Below are 9681 nucleotides of genomic sequence, written 5' to 3' on the forward strand. Positions count from 1 at the left end.
TTTACACATGTTTCTTGAAGGTATGACCTTCTTTCCTGACCTGACTTCTGTGTAGCACTATAGCATGAAGAGGCAGAGGATAAGAGGAAAAAAGGAATATTTTCTTTTTCTACACAATAGCTGCTAGATCCCAAGTTCTTTTTTAGTTAAATATGAGGATCTTGACTGCCTTCTTCTTCTTCTTCTTCCATACACCAAAAAGCATTAGAACTTATCAGTCAATGAAGACCTTGGCACATGGAGCAGAGAGTTAATTCCTCCCCTCTCCATTTATTGCTCTCCCAATAGTTCATTGTCAATACCACCCTCATATCCCCACACCAGTATCCATTTCCTCTGCATGCCACCCTAAGTGGATGTCTTCTCTTCTTCTATGAATTCTCTCTGGGTGAATCCATTTATTCCCATTTTAAAAATTACCATCTATATGATTTTCTTATAATTACTTATCTAACTCAGAACACTCTCCTAAGTTTCAAATCTATAAATTTAGCTGCTTCCTGGATATCTTCATTTGAATATCTCCTAGACATTTAAATCTTAAAATTTCAAAATTGAACTAATTTCCTTCTTCATACCTCAACCAGCTCCTCTTCCGAATTCCCTGTATTGGTTAAGGGCACCACAATCCACCCAGTTGTCTAAGCCAGAAATCTCAGAGTCCTCTTTGATTCCATTACCCCCATATTTAATCCATAACCAAGAAATTTTAATCTTTCACACATCTCTCCAGTCTGTCTATTTCACTCCATCAGCACTGCTTCCATGCCAGCTTATCTACCATCACTTGTCTTTAGTCCCATAATAGCTTTCTAGTCAGTCTTCCTGCCAATCTTGCCCCTCTATAATCTATTTCCCCCTCTGCTGGCAAAGTGAATTTTTCAAATTATAAATAAATCAGTAGTTGTTTTACTTAAAGACATACAAATACCTTCATCGTCTTTAGTATGGGTTATAAGTTCTTCACCATTTAATCCTGTGATTACTACCAACTTTGCCCTTTGCTTGCCTGTCAATGTCCCATGAATTTTATATCTTAGCTCTATTAAACTTTAAATTTTTTTCATGTTTTCTCTTACATACCTTTGCAAATGCTGATTTCTCTGCCTAGAATACTTCTTTGATCTTCCTTTTTCCCCCAATCTTTTTTCCCCCTTTCCTTTCCCAACCTTTATCTACCTGACTTTTACTGAGCCTTTAGAATTGATGTTTGAATTCAACTTCCTTTGGAAGCTCTTCCGTGACCCCTGTCTTTGGTTAAAACTCACCATTATGTGTTCCCGTAACATCCCATATTTCTCCTATAATAAGATTTAACACTTTTTTTTGTAACTACTTCCTTAATTTGGGGGCTCTCCTGATTTTCTCTTAGTACCATGAAGGCATAGAGTTATGACACCTTAATCATTACCCTAGCCCCAATGTCTAGCATGCAATATACCTTTGCTAAGTTGGCTAAATGTTACTTAACTTTGCTAAACTCCAGCTATAAAAAAGGGAATAATGATACATACCTCCCTATGTACTATCAATGCCCCATTTTACCAACCTGGAAATAGCTGCATAGAGAGGCGAGAACTCTAGTGAGTGGCAGAGGTAAAATTATTACCTAAGCATTCTGATTTCAGGTCCTTGTTTTTCATCCCAATACAATGCTGTCTCTCAAGGATGCTACTTTGTAGGTAATTCTATATACTGTACATCTGCTTTTTCTAATCAACTGCAGTTTGGAAACAATATATAAGAAAGAAGCATTGCTGCTATAGTCCAGCATACCGACAGCTCAGAAATGTGACAGCGCACATCTTGAAAACAAGAAACAGAAAGATCACAAAAAAGAGACACAAAATTTCTGAAGCAGAAGAATCTGTGAGCTTTATAGAACAGAGGCCAAATTTGCCATCCTAAGAACCTAGATGTTTCATAGCACAAGAGAGCAGTGGACACTCATTGTTAATACACTTAGCCATAAAGAAACAGTTTCGAATGTGATCATTTTACATTTCAATTTTATATTTAATAAGTAGTTTTTGAGAGCTATCTGATGCTAAGAACTGTGCTAGGCATTGGGGATGCAGTTCTGTCAAGGAGTTTGTTGTGAGGTAAGGGAGGCACACTAGGAAATGGGCAACTTTAATATATTGTCAAAGCAGAGACAAGCTTATAGTGGTATGGGAGGTCATGGAAGGAAATCTCATAAGCTATTTAGAGAAGACTTTTTTGCTGGAAGTGATGACCAGGATGAGACCAGAGTGACTCAAAGAATATAATATCTTTTAGAAAGGATAATGTATTTCTTTTCCAGAAAGATTAAAGATGAGAAAAGGTGATACAGTGAAAAAGACATAGTTTGATGTTAGCTGGTGGGTCTTTGTATCACTTCGAGCCATGTCAATTACCAACTGTGTGACTTGAAGCAAATCAGTTAATGTTTCTACCATTAACCTAAAAAATTAGCATACAAATGCACACTTTGTAAGGTTATTGTAAAGATCAAATAAGATATTGTGAAGTACAGAGTAGTATAAAGCTGAAGTACTGTTATTAAATAAAATAATATAGATGACTACCACTTAACATAGTGCCTCCTGTATAGTAAATTCTCAAGAAATGGTGATTGCTTTTTGCTTACACCAAATTGCTTTACAATTTTGAAATTCTTGTTGTATTCAGAGATGAGTTTTTTTAAAAGTTAGATCCACATGACACATACCACTTACCTGTCCCTCAGTATCATCTCCTGCCTCTTTCTGTTCTCATTTTCCAGAACTAGTTGCTTTCCTCAACCAACGTTTCTATTGCTGATTGTTGGTATTTCCATGTTTATTCTTTCTCCAGTTACTACCTTCATGGCAGAAGAAATAGGGGTTGGGAAATTAGGTAATAAGAAATTTGAGAAACTTGGCCCTAACAACAAAGGAGGTTGAACTTTTGCTCTAGTACGATTCAAAATCTAAATTTGTGGAAGGATTTTTCTGACCTCAATTTGTTTATCATTTTGCTAAAAGTATAATTAGAAGATGCCCTGATTACTTTCCCCCAGATTTACTGAGATATAATTGACATATAACCTTGTATAATTTTAAGGTATACAAATGAAATGATTTGATATATGTATATATTGTGAAACAGTTACCATAATAAATTTAATTAACATCCATCACCACACATGGTAAAAAATTATTTTTTCCTTGTGATGAGAACATTTAAGATTCACTCTCTTAGCAACTCTCAAATATACAAGATCATATTGTTACCTATAGTCATCATGTTGCATGTTATATCTCAGAACTTATTTATTTTAAAACTAGAAGTTTGTATCTTTTGACCAACTTCACCTTATTCCCCCAACCTTCACCCCCACCTCTCTCTGGAAACCAACAAATCTGTTCTCTGTTTCTATGAGGACTTTTTTTGTTTCTTTTCTTTTTTTTTTTTTTTTAAACTCCACATATCAGTGAGATCTTATAGTATTTGTCTTGCTCTGTCTGACTTTTTTCACTTAGGACATATGCTAAGTGTCCTGATTCTTAATTTTATGTGGCACATCACACTTTGTTTAAATACTTATTGCTCTTTAAATAAGTTTTGAAGATTATATCCTAGTATAGATATAAATAATTTTTTATGGTAACTCCATATTTTTTAATGAAAGATCAATTGCTTTTGGTTCTGTGTTGTTAATTAGTGCAATGACTAAATTAACACAGAAGAAGAGAGGTTTTGAAGTGACTGAAATGTTGACTTGGAGAAAATCCAGGGAAGGAGGGAGTGCAGACTCAAGTGACCCTGCCACTATGACCTACTTATTATTCTTTATGTTTTGTTTTTAGGTGAGGAGCAACTACAAAGGACACAGGAAATCAGAGCAGGTATGTCTAGCTGATCAAAACATTTCAGCAAGTCCAAGCATAGTGTGCTGTGTACATAGAAGGTACTCCACTATTACATGAGGATTTATTGAACACCCATTCTACCAGAACTGTTCCAGAATGGGGTATAGTGATGAGAAAACAGTTCCTGATGCCATTATGCTTGTTACCCAGTGATAGAAACAGTCTTATAATCAAGCAATGAATGTACAACAAGAAAAATACTATACTAATATAATTTCTTGCAGAAAACTTTAGGGGCACACAAAAAATATAAATTAGTTCCCTGGATGGGAGTAAGGTAAATGATGTTGCTGAAAGCAACAGGTGGCATTTATACCTAGATAACAGTCTGCACAGAATAATTAGATAAGAGGATTAAAACAATTTTTTTTTTCATGGCCAGTGTAGCAGAATTAAAAACATTATATTCATGAACGATGTTGATGAGTACAGAGTGAACACTTGAACCCAGGACTTCTGATCCCCTTTCTACCATATAATGCAACAGCTTATTATCCACAAAAATAGAAGCATATATATTTGTTTTTAAAAATTGGACATGTATGGAGACTGGGCAAAATGGTATAGATGCTAGAAGCTTTGTTCATCTGCTCTTGCAGATGACAGAAACACAGAGCAAACAACAAGCAGAGTCACCTGGGTCTCGCAGAACAGAAGCCCTCCAACTAGGGAGAAAAATAAGAAATCACCCTGAAACAGTAGAAGGTAGGATGGGGCGAAGACGCAAGGCTGCCCCATCCTGAATGGCTGAGTGGGACAGAGGCTATGGCAGCGGCAGCTGGCAGTGTAGACATTCCTCTTAAAGGGGCCCATGACCATGACCAAACTTTATCAGTGATAGACTCACTTGCTCTGAGCCCCAGCGCTGGGTTGGCTGCTCAGAGGGCACCAGAGACTTTCGAGAGTTATCAGAACAATGGCCACTTCTCCCAGGCAGAAGTGCTGGCAGTAACCATTGTTCCCCTGTGAGCCCTTCTCCCACCCCAGTGTATAGACACAGTGCCACCATAGCTGAGACTTCATGGAACTGGATAACAGAAGTTGCTCCACCCAGAAGATTTCCGAAAACTCTTCCACCCCCAACTCACAGCCCCACCCAAGCCACAGCCAGGTATGTCTTCATCAAGTCCTATGTCCCTTGCTGAGCAGTTCCAAGACCCACACTGACCTCAGTTTATGGCATGGCTTCTTGAGGGAACTGTAAGCACAGCATCTATGGATTGCTTGCTGAATCTTAACAGGTAGTCTCAGAGGGGCCCAGACTGGGGCTAAAACAGGCTGCAGCTGAACCCCTCTCAGGACTGTGCCACTAGACATCTACTATACAAAGCCACACTAATAAGACCAGGAGACTTAGGAGCTTTGTTTAGTACATAGAAACAGACACAGAAAGGCAGCCAAAATAGGGAGACAAAGAAGCAGAAACCATATGGAAGAAGAAGACATAGATCAAGGAAAAATGGAGTCAAGCAATCCAAGAGATGCAGAATTCCAAACACTGGTTATAAAGATGCTTTACATCAATGAACTTAGAGAAAGTGTAGATGAACTCAGTGAGAACTTTAACAAAGAGATAAAAGACGTAAAAATATAACTGGAAATTATAAAAGGGAACCAGTCAGAAATGAAGAGTACATTATCTAAGATGAAGAGTATATTACAGGGAATCGACAGAGTAGATGAAGAAGAGGATTGAACCGCTAATATAGAGGATGGGAAAGACAAGGACAACCAATCAGAACAGCAAGAAAAAAGAAACTAAGAATATAATAATAATTTAAGGAGCCTATGAGACAAAATTAAATGTTAAAACATTTATATCATTGGGGTACCTGAAGGAGAAGAGAGAGAACAAGAAGTCAAAAACCTGTTTGAAGAAATAATGATGGCAAACTTCCCTAACCCAGTGAAAGAAATAGACATATAAACCTGGGAAGCTCAGAGAGTCTCAAAAGAGATATGCCCAAAGAGGCCCACACCAAGACACATCATAATTAAAATGCCAAAGCTTAAATACAAAGAGAGAATCTTAAAAGCAGCAAGAGAAAAGCAGTGAGCACCCATAGGACTGGCAGTTGATTTCTCAAAAGAAACTTTGCAAGACAGAAGGGCTTGAAACAAAATATTCAATGTGATAAAATCCCAGGATCTACAACCAAGAATACTTTATCCAGCAAAACTATCATTTAAAGTCAAAGGACAGATAAAGAGCTTCCCAGACAAAAATAAACTAAAGGAATTTATCAACACCAAGCCAGTATTACAGGTGGTGTTAGAGGGACTTCTTTAAGAAGAAAAAACATGTACCAAAAATATGAATAAAGAATGGTAATAACTACATTCCTAATCAACAAGTACCTCAGATGAAAAAGAATTAAGTGCTCTGACCAAAAGATAGGGTGGCTGAATGGATAAAAAAAATAAGACCCTCACATGTGCTGCCTACAAGAGCCTCACTCCAAAGTAAAAGACTCACACAGACTAAAAGGAAGGGAATGTAAAAAGATATTGTCTTAATGGACCTAGAGGGTATTTGCGCTGAATGAGGTAAATCAGATAAAGACAAATATCACATAATTCCACATATGGAATCTAAAGAACAAAATAAACAACAACAACAAAAACAGAAACAAACTCATAGGTACAGAGAATATTTTGAGGGCTACTAAATGGGTGGGTGGTTGGGGGAGATGGTAAAACAGGGCAAAGGTATTAAGAAGTACAAATGGATAGTTACAAAATAGTCATGGAGATATAAAGTATAGCACAAGGAAAATAGTCAACAATGTAATAAATATGTAAGGGGGAAAAGGGATACTAGATTTTGTGGGGTGATCACTTTGTGAGTTATATAGATCTCTAATCACTGAAACAAATATATCTGTACAACTGAAATGAATATATTATTGTATGCCAACTATAATTGAAAAAACCTCTTTGAATTGTACGATGTAAATATGAGCAACTAATTATCTATTATATTTCAATAAAGCTTGGGGGAAAAAATAAAGGTAACAAAAAATAGACATGTAGTTGAACCATTGTAGGCAACAGATCTGGAGACGGAGATGTTTCTCCTTCAAGATCTATGACCCATTTTTTTCTGGCAGCAATTCTTGGATTCAGCTCTAACATTTAACTTGTGATTGCACAAGTAGTCTGTGGTATATCTGATATCGTGGGCATTTATGTTGATAAAGAGTACAGGAGAAACCTTTTGTCTCTGTTCCCTTGAAAGCCTAGTTACAAGGAGTAAACAAAGAACAAATAATTTTGTTTACATGTCATTGGTGAGAACAGTTCATATCTGTCTTTTTTCTATCTTGATGAGCCTATTGCAACGAGTGACAAAAAATGGTGAAGGAGATATTGAGCCAAGAAAACACACACATATTTGAAGTAGAGAAGAAGAAGAAAATACTAAATCTAATTGAGTCAGGAGGAGGAAAAAAAGAAATCTCTGGTATATTTAAATTAGGGTCTGGAAAGTACCCCTTTAATCCAAATCAGCCACAGATTTGTTGTAAGTATGCTTCATGTAAATATGAATTTGCTTTCTTTGAATAGATCATAAAGGTATAGATAGGATGGCTAATGACTAAGGAATGTGGGTCAGGAACATAAGTCTAAGGGAAAAAGAAGGTGGTGGGGAAAAGCAACTTTATTGCTTGTGGTGCACATTAGAATTAGATTGAACAGACAATGAAAGACTACTTTAAGACAAGATATTCCTAAAACTTGGCAAAACAAATGCAAAAAGAAGGCCAAATCAAGACTTGTGGGAACACAGAACAATACAATGTTCTTTCCATAACAGTTATTTGTTTAAAGAAAAGGTGTCTAGCATGTAAGGGAAAGGTGAAGCACTGCCACTAGGGAGAGCTATCATTTCTCCAGACTGGAAAAGCTTGGCTACAGGGGAAGCCTCAATATTCTTTTATTTAGCACAAACAAACAATCTCTGCAGTAATTGATTCATCCTCCATAGAGTACATTTTAGTGGCTAGCTACACATTCTAGTGTAGGTGTCATTGCTCACTTTGATTTTTCCAAGTATTCTTCCCAATCTCATTACTCTCCAAAGCAGGTGTTCTATTGATTTTAGTCCATCTTATTACATCTCCAGGGATGTTTTAGTGTCCCTTATGGATTAAGGGCAATTGCCTCCTTATCTCATTTTAAACCTCTTTTTGAAGTACTGAAGCAATCCAAAATTGTACTGTAGAGGAATATACAGCTCCAATGACAAATACACTGCTGTTCCTGTTATTTGAAGTGAGGGAGGCTCCAGTGAAAGAGATGAGGCAGCACGGCATGTGGGAGTAAATCGCATTGCTAGTTAGTCCTGCATGGTCTTCTTACATTCCTACACAGAAGAAATCGGGTACAGATGCTAGTGTTCACTTCAGGAAGGGAGAAGAGGTCCCAGAGATACCACAGAGCCAAAGAAATGTATAAAAGGGATGAGTCAGTTTGGAGATTCCTAGGACAAGTTCTCAGCAGTTAGAAGGTGTGTTAATGAACTTAGGGACAATTTTAGCATCAGATGGCCACCTCCTTTTTCCCACTGGTTGCTTTTTTGTTTCTCTGCCCAGCCCAAAGTGACTGTAGCTGGGGCTTGTAACAGCAGCACTGCTACCAATCAAGTCTGGGTCCTCTCTGTGGCTGAACCCTGAGGGTGTTTCTGTGTAAGGGGCCTACAAGTAGATAATCTCAAAAGCATAGTATATAATGGAAAGGAGCTTTCAAAATGATTTATTCATTCCATAAGGATAAAAACCCTGTGGGAGAGTAAGAATACTGAAATGTGTTCATGCATCAAAATTTTAGTCATGAAGCCAATATTCCTACTAGAGGAAAAAAAATAAAATAGAGGGAAAATACAATTTGAGGGTGTAAAGGAAACATCATTTGCATAAGAAAGAAATTATGACGAAAGCCGTGCATACTTACAAATATATTTAAATCTTTATAAGCAAAATCTGTGCCTGGAAACAGAATCTGTTTTCAAAAATTAAAGTATGCAAGGTAGGCTAAGCCTCTATAATTACATTTTGTGTGTAAAGAAATTGTGTAGGTAAAAAAATAATGACTGTCTTTTTGTTAGACTTTCAGTCCTGTCCTTTCATTTCTTTTTCTTTCCTTTCATTTTAATCAAGATAGATCCAAGGAGCCAAGAATAGAAGAGTTGACTTCTTAAAAAACTGATGATTGCATGAACTATTTGAATAAACAAGAGAATTATGACTTTTCTTTGAGACAGAAGCCTTCTCATACCCAAAAGAATCCATCCACCTTCTTGAGTCTGTGGAATCCAACTGTGTTCTTTTCTGATGTTAGAGCACGCCAAGCAGTTATGACTTATTTACAAAAGATTATTGCAATGCCAAAGAAACTAATTGTCATTTTTTTTTTGTTAAAAGAAATAAATGAATCTTGATGTCTTTTAGAGCTCAGCCTTATTAAGTTCTAGGCTAGCCTTGTTAGATTATTAGGCCACTGACATTTCACTGGACTCTGGCCAAAGCACAAGGTATCACATTCACATTGAGTATCTCTGGCTCCTGTTGGCTTTATCTTTAGAGAAGCTGCCTTTTTAAACTCTAATTTGAAAAGGACTCTCAGAGGAGAATTTCCGTTGTCTAGCTCTTGTCTCTTGAGTTAATTTGCCAAGAGACTAACTGTGTATACTGTGGGTCTGCATGGAGTCAGAATCCAGAAGTGAGCCAGGAGATCTCATTACAAATGGATCACGCAAGGAAAACTGGGCAAGCTTTGATCTCAC

This window comes from Pteropus alecto, unplaced genomic scaffold (genome assembly GCF_000325575.1).
Source record: "Pteropus alecto unplaced genomic scaffold, ASM32557v1 scaffold359, whole genome shotgun sequence".
Taxonomy (NCBI): Eukaryota; Metazoa; Chordata; class Mammalia; order Chiroptera; family Pteropodidae; genus Pteropus; species Pteropus alecto.